The sequence below is a fragment of the Panthera tigris genome, chromosome A3, assembly GCF_018350195.1.
Source record: "Panthera tigris isolate Pti1 chromosome A3, P.tigris_Pti1_mat1.1, whole genome shotgun sequence".
Taxonomy (NCBI): Eukaryota; Metazoa; Chordata; class Mammalia; order Carnivora; family Felidae; genus Panthera; species Panthera tigris.
In genome coordinates this window covers 89,940,102-89,949,276 of record NC_056662.1, presented here as the reverse complement: position 1 = coordinate 89,949,276, position 9,175 = coordinate 89,940,102, and the positions used below count along the sequence as shown (strand labels likewise).

The window sequence follows — 9,175 nt, the reverse complement described above, 5'->3', positions numbered from 1 at the left end:
GAGATGACTGAAAAAATTTGAATTTAGAAGGTGGAGAATTTTATAGGCATTCGAGTCACTTCTCCCTGGGCTGCTGAGCCGTTCACAGTAAGCCACAGGTATGGTAAGTCCCACTATTCTCGCCTTGTTAGTGAGCAGGAGACAGCAGATACATAGCAAGTAACATAACAAGTATGATACCAAATTACATAAACCAGCTTGCAATGGTAAAGTTAAGAAAAAGACTGTCCACTAGTTTTAGTTCTGGGACAGAGAAGGGTTTCCAATTTAAAGATTTGTGTCCCCAGAGTCATGAGTCCTTTTTTTGTTTGTTTAATTTTTCATATTTTTTCCTAGTATTAATAGGTTAAGAAAGTAGAATTTCCCAATTATTGATTTATACTGTTTATAAACGCACAAAATGCTCAATTTCACAAATAGTGATATTCACTGATCTCTTTAAATGTAATTTCAATCCTTATTTTGAGTGTAATAATAATTTAATACCTAAACACACACAAAATATGTATATCCTGAACTACAGGAAGTTGAGGAAGTGGTTTCCATAAACCATATTTGATTTTAATCGAGTACACATTTTCACAATCAACAAGTGCTAACAAATATGTTAATAAAACACTACCCCAAATGCTTATTCTGGCATCAGCGTTTTAAGCAATTCCATTCCAACTACTGCTAAAAACATGTATTTTAGAAGCTTTAATCTGATCCAGGAAAATGAGTTCTACAACTTGACAAATATTATTGTCTAAGCCCCAGAGCTTTTAAGTCAAAAAAGCCTTCCAACACAAGCATTCACGTGAAATTTAGTTTCTCCCCAAAATCACTTGCTATCTAAAGAAAAGGACATGGAAGGCAATTATCTTTTTTTTTTTTAAGTTTATTTTGAGAGAGAGAGAGAGAGAGAGTGAGCGAGCATGTGTGTGAGTCAGGGAGGGGGAGAGAGAATCCCAAGCAGGCTCCACACCCAGTGCATTAGATGCTCAACCAACTGAGCCACCCAGGTGTCCCTGAAGAAAATTATCTTTTAAGGCAGATAAACAGTAGTACAAAAGACTATATTCCCATATCATCTACTTAAGAGAAACACAAACCAGTTTACTATCTTTTGTTAAATTTTTTATTTAAATCCCAGTTAGATATTAGTTGCAGGTGTACATTATAGTGATTAAACCATTTAGTATCCTTAATAATCTGTTAGATTACTGTTGTCTAGGAACTTGGGTTCAGGTATCACAGGGTAAAGGTGACATTTAGATTTCACATATTAAATAGCTATAGTAGGGGCAGCTGGTTAAATAGTTACATATTTATATATAATATATGATAACATTAAATAGTTATAGTAGGGGCTCAGTCAGTTAAGTGTCTGATTTCAGCTCAGGTCATGATCTCAAGGTTTGTGAGTTTGAGCCCCAAGTGGGGTCTCTGCTGTCAGCACAGAGCCTGCTTCAGATCCTCTGTCCCCCTCATTCTCTGTCCCTCCCCTGCTCGTGCTTCCTCTATCAAAAATAAATCACTTAAAAAATAAAAATAAATAGCTATAGTATAGCTTACAATGGCACAAAGTCATCTAATATAAGTACTACTTCATCATTTAGATAGTCAAAAGTCAGAAGGAACTGTGTGGTTTGCAAGATAATTTAACTTTTGTGTGGTCATTAAAACCCAATGAGTAATTCAAATATGGTATTATCAAAGCAGGCAATTAAAATCTCAAATATCACTCTAAAATTGAAGACACGAAAATTTTGTGTTTCTCCATCTTTCAATTACACGGACCTTACTGTAGAAAATATTCAGTTATTATATATGGTTTCCACACAAGATACTGAAGCTTCATAAATTACAAAAAGTGTCAAGATCCATAGTAGGCTTCGTCAAATTATTTTCCGGCTCGTTTCAAATTTTCATTCACAGTAATCACGAGTAACCTTAGCAAACTTCCCTGGGTCCTTTCATATCAAAAAGATGAATCCTCAACTTGTACTTACCTTGTCTTTCATTTGACATTCCCTTGTGCGTCGTTTCAGAATGAACTCTATGGCAATGTCTTCAAGAATATGCACTGTCTTGTGCTCGCTTCGGCAGCACATATACTAAAATTGGAACGATACAGAGAAGATTAGCATGGCCCCTGCGCAAGGATGACACGCAAATTCGTGAAGCGTTCCATATAAAAAAAAAGAAAAAAGAAAAAAGAAAAAAGAATATGCACTTACTTAGTAAGTATTCCGATCATCCAGGGTACCTGGGTGGCTCAGTTGGTTGAGTGTCTGACTCTTGACTTTGGCTCTGGTCGTGATCTCACAGTTTGTGAGATGGAGCACTGTATGGGTCTTGGCACTGACAGTGTGGAACCTGCTTGAGATTCTCTCTCTCTCAGAAATAAATAAACATTAAAAAAAAGTATTCTGATCATCCACCAAACAAATGCATTATATATTGCAATTCTTTAGAAAAAGTCTTCTCTGTACCTCCGCCATTTTCTTCATCAAACACGGGGTTTTCTATCCTATCTTCTCAAGGTCATTTTTATTCTTCAAGTTTGTTCTTGGTGTTCTGCCAAGGCTATTCCGTCCTGGACTTAGTTGGATGGCTGTGGTGCCAGGTTTGGAACAGAGCTGGAAGCAGTGCCAAAGTCTCCCCAAGTCATTTCTCAGAGACTGGAGCTGGTGTTATGACAAGAATGGGAGAAGCCTAGGATATCTATGTTACTGCCTCCATGGTTAGATTTGGAATGGGTGGTGGGGGCAACATGACTGCTCGTGGCAACCTCTGAGGATGGAGGGGGAAATAGTGACTTTGCCTCCAGGTGGGGCTAGGAGTAAACTTAAACTCCCAGTGCCTAAGTTTAGTAGTCCTGGGCTTAGAAACATATCATCTCTTGGTTGCAATGTTACTATTACTCAACTTGGTGATCTGTCCTTCCTTGAAGCCCAGATCCAATTTGGGATGAATGTCTAGTTCTTGAGATTCTTTGGACATCTTAGATACTTGCTTTACCTACTTGAGGTGATTTTGCAGAAGGATGTTAAAGTCAAAGGCATCACCCTGACCTATGAAGTAAATGTCAATGAAAGCACTATGCCCAGTGTAGTCCCGGAACACAGTAGAAGCTGGAATCTGCCCCTACCTCCTCATCAATGGTAAGATATTGTTTTCTGTTGGTGCCCAAGCAAGGAGCTCCTGTGATATTTTATACTTGAGTTGATAGGCAACCTTTCATTTTGAAGTGATTTGGAGGTGCCCAGTCTAAGCAGGCTGGCCCAAATTCCAGGCTGTACCTGCTGTAGGAGGCCCTGGGCAAAATCTGGTAGATGTTGACATCTAGCTTCATACACAGGTCAAGTCTTGTATTTCCACCTTGCTGCTATATTGGCCCTGCTCTCCATGCCTGTTAAATCTCTTTTAATCTCTAGGTTCTTAATTTCTTTTTTTTTTTTTAAGTTTGTTTATTTATTTTGAGAGAGACAGAGTGTGAGCAGGGGAGGGGCAGAGAGAGAGAGACAGAGAGAGAGAGAGGGAGAGAGGGAGAGAGGGAATCTCAAGCAGGCTCCACACTGTGAGTGCAGAGCCTGACACCGGGCTCCAACCCACAAAACCGTGAGATCATGACCTGAGCTGAAATCAAGAGTCAGATGCTCAACTGACTGAGCCACCCAGGTGCCTCTCTAGGTTCTTTATTACTTGATTTTTCCATATAATTTATTTGTCAAAGGAACTATTTCTCAGAGTCTGAATTTAAAATACATTCTCATGGTGTTAATAGGATCCTCTGCCTTTCACATTTCCTGTAAATTGTTAGCTTTTCCTATAAATCACAGCTGTGATTCTCAAAGTATGATTCTCTGGCCACCAGCACCAGCACCACCTGGAAACTTGTAAGATATGTTAATTCCTACCCCACCAGAGGGGCTGGCCATCAAAGCCAGCATCCCATGGCCTTGGGAGGCTTAGCATCCCATTTTTGAAGTCATCAGTTGAAGAAACAATGTCAAAACAACTGGGGTAGGGAGGGGTAAAATATTGGTGAGGTAGTAGCTGGTCTCTTGATGGGATGCCATGCAGGTATTTCTAGATTTCAATCAATGAAAAATTTAAAAACTTTTTTTTTTGCATCATATCAAAACAAATGAAATGGTAGACTTATGGTTAAACAGTTAGCTTAGTTGATTTAATGTACTGTGAAAACTGTATGACTACTGAGGTTCCAAGTTTCCCTGCCTTTCTTGGAGAAGTGAGAGGACAAGTGTTCACTAGGTTATCAAATCTTGACACTTTCTAGATGACAAGGTAGCTCAGATATGGAAGACCCTCTCCTGGAGTCTTAGGTCACCTAGGTACTTAGCAGCTGAGAACACCTGGTTTAGAAGACCCTTGGCTGGGTCCTTCACCTGCAGCAATGGCTTGTCAAGGTTCTGTAGACAGTTGAAAGCCAGGCCTGTTTTCCCTTCTAATCTTAATGGAAAGAGCTAGCCCAGGACTGGCTGTTCTAGAAGACAGTGAGAACCTATGCAAACAATTGAGCAAGGACCAATAGGTGAAATTCAAGTTTTGTGAACTTGTGGAGTAAATACAGCTTGCCTACCAAATTGTGAAATCAAACTTTGTTTTCCAAAGTCTCAGTGGACAAAATCTAAGATAAATTACTTTAGACCCATATGGACACTCCTTTGTTAAAAAAAAAATGCTGTAAATATTTGTTAACACTCATGGAACTGACTGCCAGAAGAGAATGGATTTTACTGTACATTAACTTTTAAAATGGATTAAAAAAGAAAAAGAGCACTTAGACGCTTAACACAATGATAAAACACAAGTAGTTGACCACAACTTGTTAGAGTTTTCCTATATATTTACACAATGATATAGGAAATTCACTTTTCAGTGGGAAAAAATCCTAACTATTTTATAAAGTAGGTAGTTGGACTCCTGTTTTTTTTTTTTTTTTTTTTATGTAGTTTTGAGAGAACCTGAGTGGGGTAGGGGCAGAGAGAAAGGGGGACAGAGGATTTGAAGCAGGCTGTACGATGACATCAGTGAGCCAGATGCAGGGCTCGAACTCATGAATGTGGGATTATGACCTGAGCCAAAGTTGGACACTCAACTGACTGAGTTACCCAAGTGCCCTTGGGCTCCTGTTTTAAATGAAGACATGTTTTCTGAAAAAGAAACATCCCCCCTGACACTAGGTCAGTGGGGATATAGAATGACGAGGGGTGCAGAGGCTGGAACTTACTTATCCGTTCTACTCTTGATGGACATCTGGGTTGATTCCAAGTTTGAGCACCTATAAACTACGCGATGTAAATATCCTTGTTTACTTGGCCTGGTACACATGTACAAAAGTGAAATTGCTTAGTCATTTTGATGAGGGAGTGTAGGGCAAGCGGAGGGCAAAATACAGGCTAACAGCACCCCCCACCCCAGGAAAATATGTGTGATATTGCTCGGACACTCCTGGCTACCCAAGAACAAAGCAAAGGGGTTTAAGTGCTTGCCATGGTAATGTGGGAAACTAAGGCAAATGAAAAATTGAATTTCTTTACTGCCTACAGCCCACTGACAGGTCCTTGAAACCTGCAGAGTGACCTCCCTCTAGGAGCTCAGCTACCTCAGGATGACACTTTGCTAGGGGCAAAAGAGAATCTTAGCTTTACATTATCCCAACCTCAGGGATCCTGTAAATCTACTTCCTTTATCTCAACTGCCCCAAAATATATGCTGGCAATCATACTCCAAGCTTATAGCCTCCTGATATGCATATGAAGGGCCTCATGACTGAGGTTTTATTAAACAGTAATAAGTGGTGTTTCCCTGGCAACAGCTAGCCCCTCAAGGTCCTGGAAATCTTGTTCTCAAAATACCTTAGAGACTTCATCCCTCACCCCCTCCCAACCTGAGGGTATATAATGAGTTACCCATCACACCCCCAGTGCAGCCCTTTCTGCCCATGGGTCTGTCCCCATGCCTTAATAAAATCACCATTTTTGCACCAAAGACATCTTCAAGAATTCTTTCTTGGCTGTTGGCTACAGACCCCATGAACCCCCCTATCACCCCAAAACTTCATTAATTTGGTATGTGTATTTTCATCCTTATTAACTATCTCCACATTGTTCTTGCAGAGTGGCTGTCCTGGTTTACAATCCCAGATCAGGATGGATCTCCTTGCCTGGATTCAAGTGCTCCCCTGTAGAGAGTGGGGGAAAATAAGTGTTAGGAAGAACAAGGAAGTTTGGCAAGGGAAGGCCTTGGGTGCCAATCCAAGGAGCTCAGACTTCATTTGACTGCCCTGGAAATCCTCTGGTGATTTGGGAACAGAGAACAAAATGCAAAAATGCGGTTTTAGGAAGGTGACCCTTTAAAGCTGACAGTTGGTTTGTGTTGTGGGGAGAGTGGGGATGGTCATGGGGCTGGCTTAGGCCAGCAGCAGGATTCAAGTTCACAAGACAGAGATTTGTGGGGTGAATGTGCAAAGGGGGAACTGAGCAAATGCCATGGGACAAGAGATCTGGACCATACCAGCTCTACCAATGCTTGTCCTTGAATAATCCCATTAGGCCATTGCACACTGCTGGTGGGGGTATGCATACCACATTCCTTCTGGAAAACACTGTGTCATTATTTAGCAAAGATGAAGATGCAGATACCTAATGATCAGAAGTCCCAAAATATACCAAAACAAACAGGCAAACAAAACCACTTCGAAACGAGGGACTTCAGGAAGGAAGGAATTTTCAACAATGTCGAAGGTAACAGAGAGGCCCGTCAAGAAAAGCCTTGAAAAGCATCCACAGACTTGGGCTATTAGGAGTCTGATGATGAGTTTTGCCAGAGAAATGTTTGTGACATGGTAGGAACAAAATGCAGAGCAGAGTGGTTTGAGGGCAGAGCAGATGGTAGCAAAAGGTAACTGCGTGTGTCACGTGCTGTCAGGATGGTTGGCTGAGCACAGACTCAGCACACGGAACATTTGGGATGTGATAAAAGCAGCATTTCAAACTAGTGGATAGAGGATACATAATTTGACAAATGGTGATGTAACACAGGGGAACAATCATAAAGTTAAATCCTTGTCTTACACCATATACTAAATTCAAGTCAGACGGCTTTTAGAACTAGACGGAAGCATAGGTGTACATAAACCTGGTGGTGGTTAAAGTGTTTCTGAGACTGGCAACAAAACTAAAACCTTAAAGGAAAATATGGATAAATTTGACCTCATTAAAACATGCACGCACACACGTGCACTGGACCTCCTGGAAAAGAAGGAAAGGTCATTGACAAAATTGAATAACAAATGACAAATACAGAAAAATATTTACAATAGATGATAAATAATTCTTATGCATAAATAAGAAAAAAGAGAAACACACTGATATAAGCATAACTATGAATAGCAATTCACAAAAACTCCAATTGTTTCATATTAGCTGCAAAAAAGTCAACCTCAGCAGGAATCAAAAACTCTAGTTCGAGATGAACTGAACTCTTACATTTACTTCTCTTCCCTCCCTAAGTTCATCTGAAATTACTTTTTTTTTCAATGAAAGAAAGGAAAGAAAAGGGAAAAAATTCCAAAGCAGTGCTGGAAAACAAGTAGAGTAGTTATCCCTTACCCATGGGGTACATATTCCAAGACCCCCAGTGGAGGCCTGAACTGCAGATAGTACCAGGCCCTGTATATACTGTTTTTTCCTATATATAACATACCTATGATAAAGTTTAATTTATCAGTTAAGCACAGTAGGATATTAATAACAACAATAATAAAATAAGACAACTATAGTAATATACTATAAAGAAAGTCATATGAATGTGGTCTTTCTCTCTCTCAAAATAGCTTATGGTATGGTACTCATGCTTCTTCTTGTCATGCTGTGAGATGATAACAGACCCACGTGATGAGATGAAGTGAAGTGAATGACGTAGGCACTGTGACATACCGTTAGGCTACTTCTGACCTGCTGATAAAGGAGGATCACCTGCTTCTGGACCACGGATGACTGCAGGTAATTGAAACTGCAGAAAGTGAAACCGTGGGTAAGGAGGACTCCTATACAATAGATTCTTTGGGATCTGACACCCAGCACCTGTCCCTTTGGCAGGAAAGTCCTCCAGCCCCACTCTGTTCATGTGGTTCATGAGAGACTGCCATGTTCTTGCAGAGTCAGCTTCCTAGCCGTGGCTGAATGACCCAGGCTTGGGCACAGTTAGGGGAGGGGATGCCTCTCACTCACACCTCCCTTACCTTGCGTTCTATTTTATGGCACAAACACATCATAGTCAATTGGAAGACCAAATATAGCTTTACCAGTTGGTAAAGACTTAGAAACCTTGTGGTACATTCTTGGATAGGCTCTCTTAAGATCCCTTTTGCCCTCCTTTTTATTTATTTAATTTTTTTCTCACGTTTATATTTATTTTGAGAGAGACAGAGAAAGAGAGCAAGCAGGGGAGGGGCAGAGAGAAAGGGAAAGAGAGAATCCCAAGCAGGCCCTGTGCTGTCAGCACAGAGGCTGTCTTGGGGCTCTATCTCACCAACTGTGAGATCATGACCTAAGCCAAAATCAAGTAGGATGTTTAACCGACTGAGCCACTCAGGCGCCCCTCCTTTTCACCCTCCTAATTGCACAGATTGGAAAGCCCCAAACCTTATTTCTCAGTAGCCATTGCTATTAGAGTTCTGGATATAAACTGGGTTCTACCAATTAACTATGCTTGCATCACATTTGCTGAGGAATCTGCCTCCTAACATGGAGAAAAGAGGGAGTCACCTGAGAATTAGGTAGAGTAGGAAACCCTGCAGCTCTGAGACAGTGGGCATCGTGGCAGCCAGTGGCAGTGGGGACATTTTGGGCATGTGCCCCACAGTCCACCCTGCCTGTCCCTTTGTTCACACACAGCAATCGAATGGCTGTTTTTCTACAACAAGGCAGAAAGGCTCTCAAAGTAAATAAGAACTCTTGGAATAACGTTTTTTTGTTTTAAGCCAAAAAAATGTAAATAAGAATGTGCATTGGTTGACAGCGAAGGTGGCATTAGAGCTGGACAGAGGAACAGTCAAGTGCTCCAGGGAACTCTCGGTGGACACTGGATACAAGCAGGACAGCACTCTGCTGCCAGGGCAGTTCCCTCCCCATTTCTTTTATCTGGAAGGATCCTCAGC

At 41.0% G+C, this 9,175-nt stretch overlaps 1 protein-coding gene, 1 non-coding gene and 1 pseudogene across 2 annotated transcripts in view; 2 read left to right on the top strand and 1 right to left on the bottom strand.

Moving 5' to 3' along the window:
* Positions 1-2,075: 2,075 nt before the first annotated feature.
* Positions 2,076-2,182, top strand: LOC122237571. Its single transcript, XR_006216157.1, has one exon. It is a non-coding gene; the product is annotated as a U6 spliceosomal RNA (small nuclear RNA).
* A 360-nt stretch (positions 2,183-2,542) lies between these two features.
* Positions 2,543-8,860, bottom strand: LOC122237113 (annotated as a pseudogene).
* Positions 7,856-9,175, top strand: part of SLC4A5 (solute carrier family 4 member 5) — a 116,607-nt gene continuing 115,287 nt past the window's right edge. Inside the window, exon 1 of the mRNA XM_042981761.1 lies at positions 7,856-8,018. The gene's annotated coding sequence lies outside the window, so the exon portion shown is untranslated. The remainder of the gene's footprint in view (positions 8,019-9,175) is intronic.